General features: G+C 41.5%; 1 pseudogene; it reads left to right on the forward strand.

Annotated features, from left to right (window-relative positions):
• The first annotated feature begins 1,252 nt into the window (after positions 1–1,252).
• LOC147368324 (olfactory receptor 7A17-like) lies at positions 1,253–2,251 on the forward strand (annotated as a pseudogene).
• The last annotated feature ends 9,099 nt before the right edge of the window (positions 2,252–11,350 follow it).

Here is an 11,350-nt window from a genome sequence, read left to right on the forward strand (position 1 = left end):
TTCAGTGTTACTAGTTGGGGCATAGACTTGGATTACTGTGATATTTAGTGGTTTGCCTTGGAAACGAACAGAGATCTTTCTGTCATTTTTTAGATTGCATCAAAGTACTGCATTTCAGACTCTTTTGTTGACCGTGATGGCTACTCCATTTCTTCTAAGGAATTCCTACCTGCAGTAGTGGGTATAATGGTCATTGTAGTTAAATTCACCCATTCTGGTCCATTTTAGTTTGCTGATTCCTAGAGTGTCAATGTTCACTCTTGCTATTGCCTGTTTGACCACTTCCAATTTGCCTTGATTCATGGACCTAACATTCCAGGTTACTATTCAATATTGTTCTTTACAGAATCAGATGTTGCTTCTATCACCAGTCTCATCCACAACTGGGTATTGTTTTTGCTTGGCTCCATCCCTTCATTCTTTCTGGAGTTATTTCTCCACTGATCTCCAGTAGCATATTGGGCACCTACCAACCTAGGGAGTTCCTCTTTCAGTATCCTATCATTTTGCCTTTTCATACTGTTCATGGGGTTTGCCATTCCCTTCTCCAGTGGACCACATTCTGTCAGACCACTCCACCATGACCTGTCCGTCTTGGGTGGCCCCACATGGCATTGTTTACTTTCATTGAGTTAGACAGGGCTGTGGTCCATGTGATTAGATTGACTAGTTTTCTGTGATTATGGTTTCAGTGTGTCTGCCCTCTGATGCCCCCTCACAACACCTACCATCTTACTTGGGTTTCTCTTACCTTGGACTTGGGGTATCTCTTCACAGCTGCTCCAGCAAAGTGCAGCTGCTGCTCCTTAGCTTGGACGAGGGGTACCTCCTCACCACCACCCCCCTGACCTTGAATGTAGAGTAGCTCCTCTCTGCCCTCCTGGGCCTGCACAGCCACCACTTTTTTAATTTACTGGTGGGGCGGGGTATGTGTGCGGGGGCGGCAAGAATACTGGAGTGGGTTGCCATTCCCTCCTCCAGGAGATCTCCCTGAGCCAGGAATTGAACCCAGGTCTCCTGCACTGTAGGCAGATGCTTTACCGTCTGAACCACTAGGGAAGTTACATTTCTCATGACAACAGTAGAATGCATGATTTCTTTGGGAATATGCTGAGAATGGGTCAAAAATGCCCAGGTAGAGATGAAATAGAACTTTTCTAAACACAAGATATTAAAATTAATTTATTGAGAGCAAAATAGAAATTGCATTATGTGAGTTATGCTAATTTGTGTGAACATTACTCATGTTATTTTCATTTTTCCTGGTAGTCACCTCCACCACATGGAACCAGGTAACAATACACAATCTTCGGAACTTTTTCTTCTGGGATTCTCAGAGGATCCAGAATTGCAGCCCCTCATCTTTGGACTTTTCCTCTGCATGTACCTGATCACTGTGTTTGGAAATCTGCTCATTATCCTGGTCATCATCTCTGACTTCCACCTTCACACTCCCATGTACTTCTTCCTCTCCAACTTGTCCTTTGTAGACATCTGCTTCACCTCTACAACCATCCCAAAGATGCTGAAGAATATCGAGAACCAGAGCAAAGTCATAACCTATGAAGGCTGCATCGTCCAGGTGTATTTTTGCATATTCCTTGCAGGATTAGATGACTTCCTCCTGATAGTGATGGCCTACGATCGCTTTGTGGCCATATGCCACCCCCTGCACTACACAGTCGTCATGAACCCTCGGCTCTGTGGACTGCTGGTATTGGTGTCCTGGATGGTGAGTGCTATGCATTCCTTGTTACAAAGTTTAGTGGCTTTGCAGCTGACTTTCTGTACAAAGGTGGAAATTCCCCAATTTTTTTGTGAACTCAATCAGATGGTCCAACTTGCCTGTTCTGACACCTTTCTTAATAACATGGTGATGTATTTGGCATCAGTGCTACTAGCTGGTGGGCTGTTTGCTGGTATCCTTTACTCTTACTCTAAGATAGTCTCTTCCATATGAAGAATCTCATCAACTCAGGGAAAGTTTAAAGCATTTTCCACTTGTGCATCTCATCTCGCAGTTGTCTTTTTATTTTATTGTACGAGCCTAGGAGTGTACCTTAGCTCTGCTGCTACACACAGCTCACACTCAAGTGCAATAGCCTCCGTAATGTACACTGTGGTCATACCCATGCTGAACCCCTTCATCTACAGTCTGAGGAACAAAGACATAAAGAGGGCTCTGAAGAGAGTCTGTGAAATAGTAGGTATAAAAAGGCCAATTGTCCTGGGGCAGATGAAGTGCCCTTGACTGCATTGCTCAGAGCCTGAGAAACAGTAATTGTGACACTTTCCTCAGTGTGGAATAAAATTTGCTACTTCTACTTATTTCCTTGGATGTCCATTTTTATAAAAATTCAACTTTTCTATACAATCTCAGTTACTCACATCATTAAACTTTCTTTTCATTCTATCATTTAGGTATTTTTTTTAAGTTGTGCTTTTTTCTACTTCAAAATTTTCCAAACTTTGAATATGAAATATTTGGGCATTTCTATTTTTTATGGGTGACACGAGGAATAATACTTTCTTAAATGACAAATGTCATCCTGAGTAATTTTTGCGTTGCTTTGGAAACAAATGTCATGAGATATATTACTAATGTAAAAAAGTGTACAAGTGAAATCCAAGGCAATTTATATAATTTTATAAGAGGGTTGACTGAATCAGAGGGTGTGGAGCTATGGATAAGGAAGATTGATTGCAATGTTACAGGCAAATTTTCAATTGCACAAGGTGCCATTGCTCCAAACGCTGCATTATTCAAGGGTCAAATATTTCTATATGTATAGTGTGTGTATATATCTCATGATCAAAGATGACGCACTAGAGAGCTTGGCTGCCTATCCAGTCATGTGGTTCAGTTCACAATTTGTGAAAACATGCTTGCCAATATCCTGCTTACCTAGGAAGAAACTGCAATGGAATAACTTTTTAATATAATTATCTGTAATACAATTAAAAAACAGTAGTGAATGCTATCTTTAAATATTAGAATAAATGCACAGAATGAAATTACTGAAATTGATCTCAGTTCTATACCTTTTTAAATTTTATTCAGTTACATGTTGCTGCATAACCATTCATCCTAACAGTAACTGCTCTAATATAATGTCTTTATTATCAAATGAGATTTGATATTAAGGAGTTGTTCTGATCTCTGCTGGATTTCTCATGAGTCTATGTTTCTCAGTAATTCTATGTATTGGAACTCTAAAGTTCATCCATGAGGTTGTATGGAGCCATGTAGCAATTCTTTCTTCTCTAATATGTGATAGTCTTCTCCATTTATTTGTGTATTTTAATCTTATGCTTATGCATGTGTCCTCAGCAGTGTCTGGTCTTTGTGACCCCAGGGACTTTAGCTCACCAGGCTCCTCTGTCCATGGGATTCTCCAGGAAAGAATACTGGAGTGGGTTGCCATTTCCCCTTCAGGGAATTTTCTTGATCCTGGGATCAAACCTACATCTCCTTCATCTCTTGCATTGGCAGGTGAATTCTTAACCACTGAGCCCCCTGGAAAGCCCGACTTTTAACCTTATAGATTGTGGGGGAAAGTTTATTACCGGTGACATCAGTATTATGGTGGCAGAAGACACTCCCTTTGTTTCTCCCCTCGATCTACAACTTGTAGATAACATCATTCATATATAAAGTTTTTTTTTTTTTTCCTACCAAACACATTGGGACACCAGAGATACACACAGTTGTATGTCTGAAGGTGAGCAGATTTTTCACATGGAGGAGATGGAGTCAGGGGAATAGCAGAGGCAGTGATGCTGATCCCAGCCCATGGCTGAGACTGCTGAGCCCGCAGCCCCAGAGCACCTGGGCATCCCACTGGAGGTGGTATACATAGCCCTGGCCTCCTGGATGCCGTGGCAAAGGCAGGCCCAGGGAACCAAGCATCAGTGGGGGTGGGCAGGGGCTCAAACAAGGTCACCCTGCATGTGGCAAGAGCACCTACCACCCTGGGAGCCCCCAGCAAAGATGCCAGCCACATCAGGGACCCTGACAACACCAGGTCACCAGTGATGCTGGAGGCACAATCATTGATGGCAAGGACAATGATAATGCCTTTGGAAGAGGCCATGAAATGCAAAAAATGTAGTTCCTCAAATATAGCCAGGAGCAGCTCATGTGAAACAAACCTAAACCTTGTGCCACAAAGTCACTTAATTAATGCATATATATGGAATTTAGAAAGATGGTAAAGATAACCCTGTATGCAAGACAGCAAAAGAGACACAGATGTATAGAACAGTCTTTTGGACTCTGTGGGAGAGGGAGAGGGTGGGGTGATTTGGGAGAATGGCGTTGAAACATGTATAATATCATATATGAAATGAAAAATAAATAAATGAACTATTGGAAAAGACTCTGATGCTGGGAGGGATTGGGGGCAGGAGGAGAAGGGGACGACAGAGGATGAGATGGCTGGATGGCATTATTGACTCGATGGACGTCAGTCTGGGTGAACTCCAGGAGTTGGTGATGGACAGGGAGGCCTGGCCTGCTGCGATTCATGGGGTCGCAAAGAGTCAGATACGACTGAGTGACTGAACTGAACTGAACACCACCCCCCCCACCAAAAAAAAGAAAAGAAAAACGTAGAAGGACCTTTGTTAGCTATCTGTTGAATTGTTAGAATCAAAGTATACAAGGCTTTACCTACGTAAGAAAACTGTTTGCTCGTTCAAATGCATGGACAGAGGAGCAACCCACTGAGCACCATGAAAACCATAGTAACATGGAATCACAAAGAGAAAATGAGAGTTTTCCATGAACTAATTTAACGTCATGTAAGATTGTGATCAACCAAGTGGAGAATTCAAAATAGTGTCATGAAGAAGCTCAACAAGCTACAAGAAAACTCACAAAGACACATCAGTTAGCTGAGGAATAAAAATAATGAACATAAGGAACAGTTTCTAAAATAATGAAAGCTCTCAAACATGAGTAAACAGAAATTCTGGTGCTGAAGAACTCAGTAATTGAAATGAAGGATGAATTACAAAGCACTTGAAGTGGAGACCATATGGAGTAGAGAGATAGTGAGTACAAAGGTAGAATGATTCAGGTAGATGTGAGGACAGAATTAAGATTTTTCTTTTTTTTAATGAAGATGTTCTCTGAGAGACTTCTGACTCTACTACAACAGGTAAGAAGGATACTGGGTGTCTCAAAAGCAGAAGAGAGGGAGAAAGGATCAGAGAGATTATGTAGAGAAATAATAGCTGAGAATTTTCCAGGTCTAGGGAAGGAACCGAATGCACACATCCACAGAGGTATAATAGGACACATGAATGTTTCAATACAAAAGACCTTCTCCAACACACACGTATTAAAACTGTCAAAAGTCAATGAACAAAAAGACTTCCCTGGTGGTGCAGTAAGCAAGAATCTGCCTGCTAAGGTGGAAACAGGCACTGGGGGTGATGTCTGGTCTGGAAAGATTCCACACACCACAAAGTCACTAAGCCGGGGCTCCACAACTACTGAGCCTGTACTGTAGAGCCTGTGCTCTGCAGCAAGAGAGGTCACCATGGTGAAGAGTAGCACCCCCCACCTCCGTAACCAGAGAAAGCCCCCGCAAAGCAAGGAAGACTCGGTGCAGTCAGAAATGCAGCAAATAAATAAAGAAAAAATTTTTAAAAGTCAGTGAAAGAATGCTGTTTTTAGTGAAAGAATTTTTTTTTTATATATACTGATATATATATATATATATATATATATATATATACATATATATGGCAATCAACAAGGACCTAGCGTATTAAATACAGGGAAATAAATATAATATCTTGTAATAATCTATACTGGAAAAAGAATATAAAAAAGAATATATGTGTGTGTGTGTATATATATATATATATATATAATTTTGCTGTATACCTGGAACTAATATGACATTGTAAATCAATTACATTTAAATAAAAGTTATTAAAAAGAAAGAAAATTAAAGGTATCCAGGAAAAAGTGAGCACCCTGCAAAGATACCTGCATTGGGTTATCAACAAATTTCTTAGCACAGACTCCACATTCCAAGAGAGAATGGAATATCATTCTCAAACTATTGTGATATAAAAACTGCTAGCCAAGAATCCTCCATCTAGCAAAGATATCCTTCAGATATGAAGAAGAAATAAAGGTTCTACCAGATAAAGAAAAGCTGAGGGAGTTTCACATCCAGAACTGTCATATAAGCAAAGTTGAAGTGTTCTCTTCTACTTGAAATGAGAAGGCAAAAGTACCCCAAAAATCATGTTGATAGACAGAAACAGAAAACTTAAACTATATATCAGACTAAGTCAACTCAATTAAAATAAATAAATAAACAACCATATTAAAAGTGGGTAAAGGACCCTCAATAGACGTTTTCTCCCAAGGAAGATATACACATGGCCAACAGACACATGAAAAGAGGCTTAATATCATTAATCTTCAAGGAAAGAGAAACCAAAATCGCAGTGAGGTACAACTTCCACAGTAAGAATGGCTATTATCAAAGAAAAAAATCAACAAGTTGATGAGGGCCACATGATAACAGGAAACGATATATGGATTTCAAAATTTCTTCTTCTGCAATTATCAGAGAAACCAGAACTGCAACACTTCATATTTGCACATTTTCTCTCCATGTACCAGATCACTGTGCTCAGAAACCTGTTTATTATCCTGGTCACCATCAATGACTCCCACCTCCACAGTTCAGTTCAGTTCAGTCACTCAGTCGTATCTGACTCTTTGCGACCCCATGAATCGCAGCAGGCCAGGCCTCCCTGTCCATCACCAACTCCCGGAGTTCACCCAGACTGACGTCCATCGAGTCAATAATGCCATCCAGCCATCTCATCCTCTGTCGTCCCCTTCTCCTCCTGCCCCCAATCCCTCCCAGCATCAGAGTCTTTTCCAATGAGTCAACTCTTCCATGAGGTGGCCAAAGTACTGGAGTTTCAGCTTTAGCATCATTCCTTTGAAAGAAATCCCAGGCTGATCTCCTTCAGAATGGACTGGTTGGATCTCCTTGCAGCCCAAGGGACTCTCAAGAGTCTTCTCCAGCACCACAGTTCAAAAGCATCAATTCTTCAGCACTCAGCCTTCACAGTCCAACTCTCACATCCATACATGACCACAGGAAAAACCATAGCCTTGACTAGATGAATCTTCATTGGCAAAGTAATGTCTCTGCTTTTCAATATGCCATCTAGGTTGGTCATAACTTTCCTTCCAAGGAGTAAGCGTCTTTTAATTTCATGGCTGCAGTCACCATCTGCAGTGATGTTGGAGCCCCCCAAAATAAAGTCTGACACTGTTTCCACTCTTCCCCATCTATTTCCCATGAAATGATGGGACCAGATGCCGTGATCTTCGTTTTCTGAATGTTGAGCTTTAAGCCAACTTTTTCACTCTCCTCTTTCACTTTTATCAAGAAGCTCTTTAGTTCCTCTTCACTTTCTGCCACAAGGCTGGTGTAATCTGCATATCTGAGGTTCTTGATATTTCTCCTGGAAATCTTGATTCCAGCTTGTGCTTCTTCCAGCCCAGTGTTTCTCATGATGTACTCTGCATATAAGTTAAATAAGCAGGGTGACAATATACAGCCTTGACATACTACTTTTCCTATATGGAACCAGTCTGTTGTTCCATGTCCAGTTCTAACTGTTGCTTCCTGACCTGCATACAAATTTCTCAAGAGGCAGATCAGTTGTTATGGTATTCCCATCTCTTTCAGAATTTTCCACAGTTTATTGTGATCCACACAGTCAAAGGCTTTGGCATAGTCAATAAAGCAGAAAGAGATATTTTTCTGGAACTCTCTTGCTTTTTCCATGATCCAGTGGATGTTGGCAATTGGATCTCTGGTTCCTCTGCCTTTTATAAAACCAGCTTGAACATCAGGAAGTTCACGGTTCACATATTGCTGAAGCCTGGCTTAGAGAATTTTGAGCATTATTTTACTAGCGTGTGAGATGAGTGCAATTGTGCGGTAGTTTGAGCACTCTTTGGCATTGCCTTTCTTTGGGATTGGAATGAAAACTGACCTTTTCCAGTCCTGTGGCCAATGCTGAGTTCTCCAAATTTGCTGACATATTGAGTGCAGCACTTTCACAACATCACCTTTCAGGATTTGAAGTAGCTCAACTGGAATTCCATCACCTCCACTAGCTTTGTTCGTAGTGATGCTCTACATACCCATGCAATTCTTCTTTTCCAATCTGTTCTTTTAAGATATGTTTCATATTCACCACCATCCCGAAGAAGGCAAAGCTGTAACCTATGAATATACTTTTACCTACTCTTTGTAGATTTGGGCAGCATTGTACTGACCACAAAGACCTATGACCACTTCATGGCCATCTATCAAATTCTGCACTAACCTGTTGCCATGAACCCTGCCCCACCCACATACACTTTGTGGATTGCTGGTTCTGGTGTTTGGTTCATGAGTGCCATGCATTCTTTGTTATAAAGATTAACAGTGTTGCAACTGTCGTTCTGTACCTTCTTGGAATTCTGTAATTTTCCTGCAAAATCAAATAAGATGTCCAACTAGTCAATTGTGACACCTTTCTTAATGACATGATGATGTAATTTGAAACTGTTATATTCCAGGTTGGTAATGGACTGGTTTCAAATAGGGAAAGGAGTATGTCAAAGCTGTATATTGTCCCTCTGCTTATTTAACTTATATGTGGAGTACATCATGAGAAATGCTCGGTTGGATGAAGCACAAGCTGGAATCAAGATTGCCAGGAGAAATAGCAATAACCTCAGATATGCAGATGACACCACCCTTATGGCAGAAAGTGAAGAGGAACTAAAGAGCCTCTTGATGACAGTGAAAGAGGACAGTGAAAAAGCACTCATAAAATTCAACATTCAAAAAACTAAGATCATGGCATCTGGTCCCATCACTTCAAGGGAAAGAGATGGGGAAACATGAACCAGTCAGAGACTTCATTTTCTTAGGCTCCAAAATTACTGCAGATGGTGACTGCAGTCATGAAATTAAAAGACACTTGCTCTTTGGAAGAAAAGCTTTGACAAACCTCGACAGTGTATTATAAAGCAGGGACTTTGCCAAAAAAAGTCCATATAGTCAAAGCTATGATTTTTCCAATAGTCATGTGTGGATGTGAGAGTTGGACCATAAAGAAGTCTGTGCACCAAAGAATTGATACTTCTGAACTGTGGTGTTGGAGAAGACTCTTGAGAGTCCCTTGGACTGCAAGATCAAACGAGTCAATCCTAAAGCAAACCAATCCTGAATATTCACTGAAGTATTGATGCTCAAGCTCAAGCTCCAATATTTTGGCCACTTGGTGTGAAGAGCTGACTTGTTAAAAAGACCCTGATGCTGGGAAAGATTGAAGGCAGGAGGAGAAGGGGACAAAAGAGGATGAGATGGTTGGATGGCATCATGGACTCGATGGACATGAGTTTGAGCAAGCTCCAGTATATGGTGAGGGACAGGGAAGCCTGGCATGCTGCAGTCCATGCGGTCACAAAGAGATACAACTGAGTGACTGAACAACAAATGTCTTACCTGGGATCCTTTACTCTAAGATAGTTTCCTCTCTATCTGGAATACCATCAGCTTGGGGGAAGTACAAAGTGCTTTCCACCTGTGCATATCACCTCTCACTTGTATCCTTGTTTTACTGGACAGGCTTTGACTGTACCTCAGCCCTGTGGCTACTCATGCCCTTCTGCTTAAAGTCAAGTGCAATAACCTCGGTGATATACACTGTGATCACACCTGTCCTGAGCCCCTTCATCTATAGTCTAATATATGAAGACATACACAGGACTCTGAAAAGATTATTAGGAGTGGCAAGTATCAAAGTACCACCAGTGGTAGTCTTAAAGAAGTTCCCTTCTTTTCAGGGTGTAAAGAATTTGAACTGGAATCTGATATTCTGGCTTAAATGATCAGAAACACAGTCCTTGGACCACTAGAGACCTGAGGAATCTGAATAAACATTTGAACCACAGACCTTGGTGATTTGTATGAACAAATTGTATGAACAGTGAATTTATAGATATTCTTGTCTGAAATAGGATTTCTCATATTCTTACGCTGCCTTGGACAGGAGAATTATTTGTATTGGATGCTGTTCTGTGGTTTATAGGAGATTAGTAGCATCCCTTCAGATAATTCCAAGTATCTCCAGTGTCAAAATCATGTCTGGTTGAGAATCACTGTGACAGAGTTCCAGAACTAAGAGACCTCAATCCAGACTCCAGCCCTTACTTGGTTTGTAGTTTTATTTAGAACATTAAATCCTTCTGAGTTCCAATCTGACAACATAGAATGGAGTTCATAAAAGTGCTACCTCAAAAAACACATTATTTAAAAAATTAAATTTGACAATCACTATACCTGCCTTTGAACTGTGGTGTTGGAGAAGACTCTTGAGAGCCCCTTGAACTGCAAGGAGATCCAACCAGTCCATTCTGAAGGAGATCAGCCTGGGATTTCTTTGGAAGGAATGATGCTAAAGCTGAAACTCCAGTACTTTGGCCACCTCATGCGAAGAGTTGACTCATTGGAAAAGATTCTGATGCTGGGAGGGATTGGGGGCAGGAGGAGAAGGGGACGACAGAGGATGAGATGGCTGGGTGGCATCACTGACTCGATGGACGTGAGTCTGGGTGAACTCCAGGAGTTGGTGATGGACAGGGAGGCCTGGCGTGCTGCGATTCATGGGGTCGCAAAGAGTCAGACATGACTTAGTTATTGAACTGAACTGAACTGATACCATGCTAAGATAGTTTAATGGCCATGTATTAGTCACTCAGTTGTGTCGAACTACATGTGACCGCATGAACTGTAGCCTACCAGGCTCTTCCATCCATGGGATACTCCAGAGAAGAATACTGGAGTGGGTTGCTATTTCCTCCTCCAGGGAATCTTCCCAACCCAGGGATCAAATCTGCATCTCTAATGTCTCCTGCTTTGGCAGGCATATTCTTTACCACTGAGCTACCTGGGAAGCCTGGTTTATGGTCATATTAATATCATATCAAGCTTCTCTGATAACTCAGTTAGTAAAGAATCCACCTGCAACACAGGAGATCCTCGTTCAATTCCTGTGTCCGGAAGATCCATCGGATAAGGGATAGGCTACCCAGTCCAGTATTCCTGGGCTTCCCTTGTGGCTCAGCCGGTAAATAATCTGCCTGGAATGTGGGAGACCTGTGTTTGATCCCTGGGTTGGGAAGATTCCTGGGAAAGGGAATGGCTACCCAATCCAGGACGCTTGCTTGCAGATTTCATGACTGTATAGTCCATGTGGGGCAAAGAGTCAGACACGACTGAGCGATTTTCACTTATCATATCAA

This window comes from Bos grunniens, chromosome 7 (assembly GCF_055505025.1).
Source record: "Bos grunniens cultivar Pamir isolate PY7600 chromosome 7, Bosgru_T2T1.0, whole genome shotgun sequence".
Classification (NCBI taxonomy): domain Eukaryota; kingdom Metazoa; phylum Chordata; class Mammalia; order Artiodactyla; family Bovidae; genus Bos; species Bos grunniens.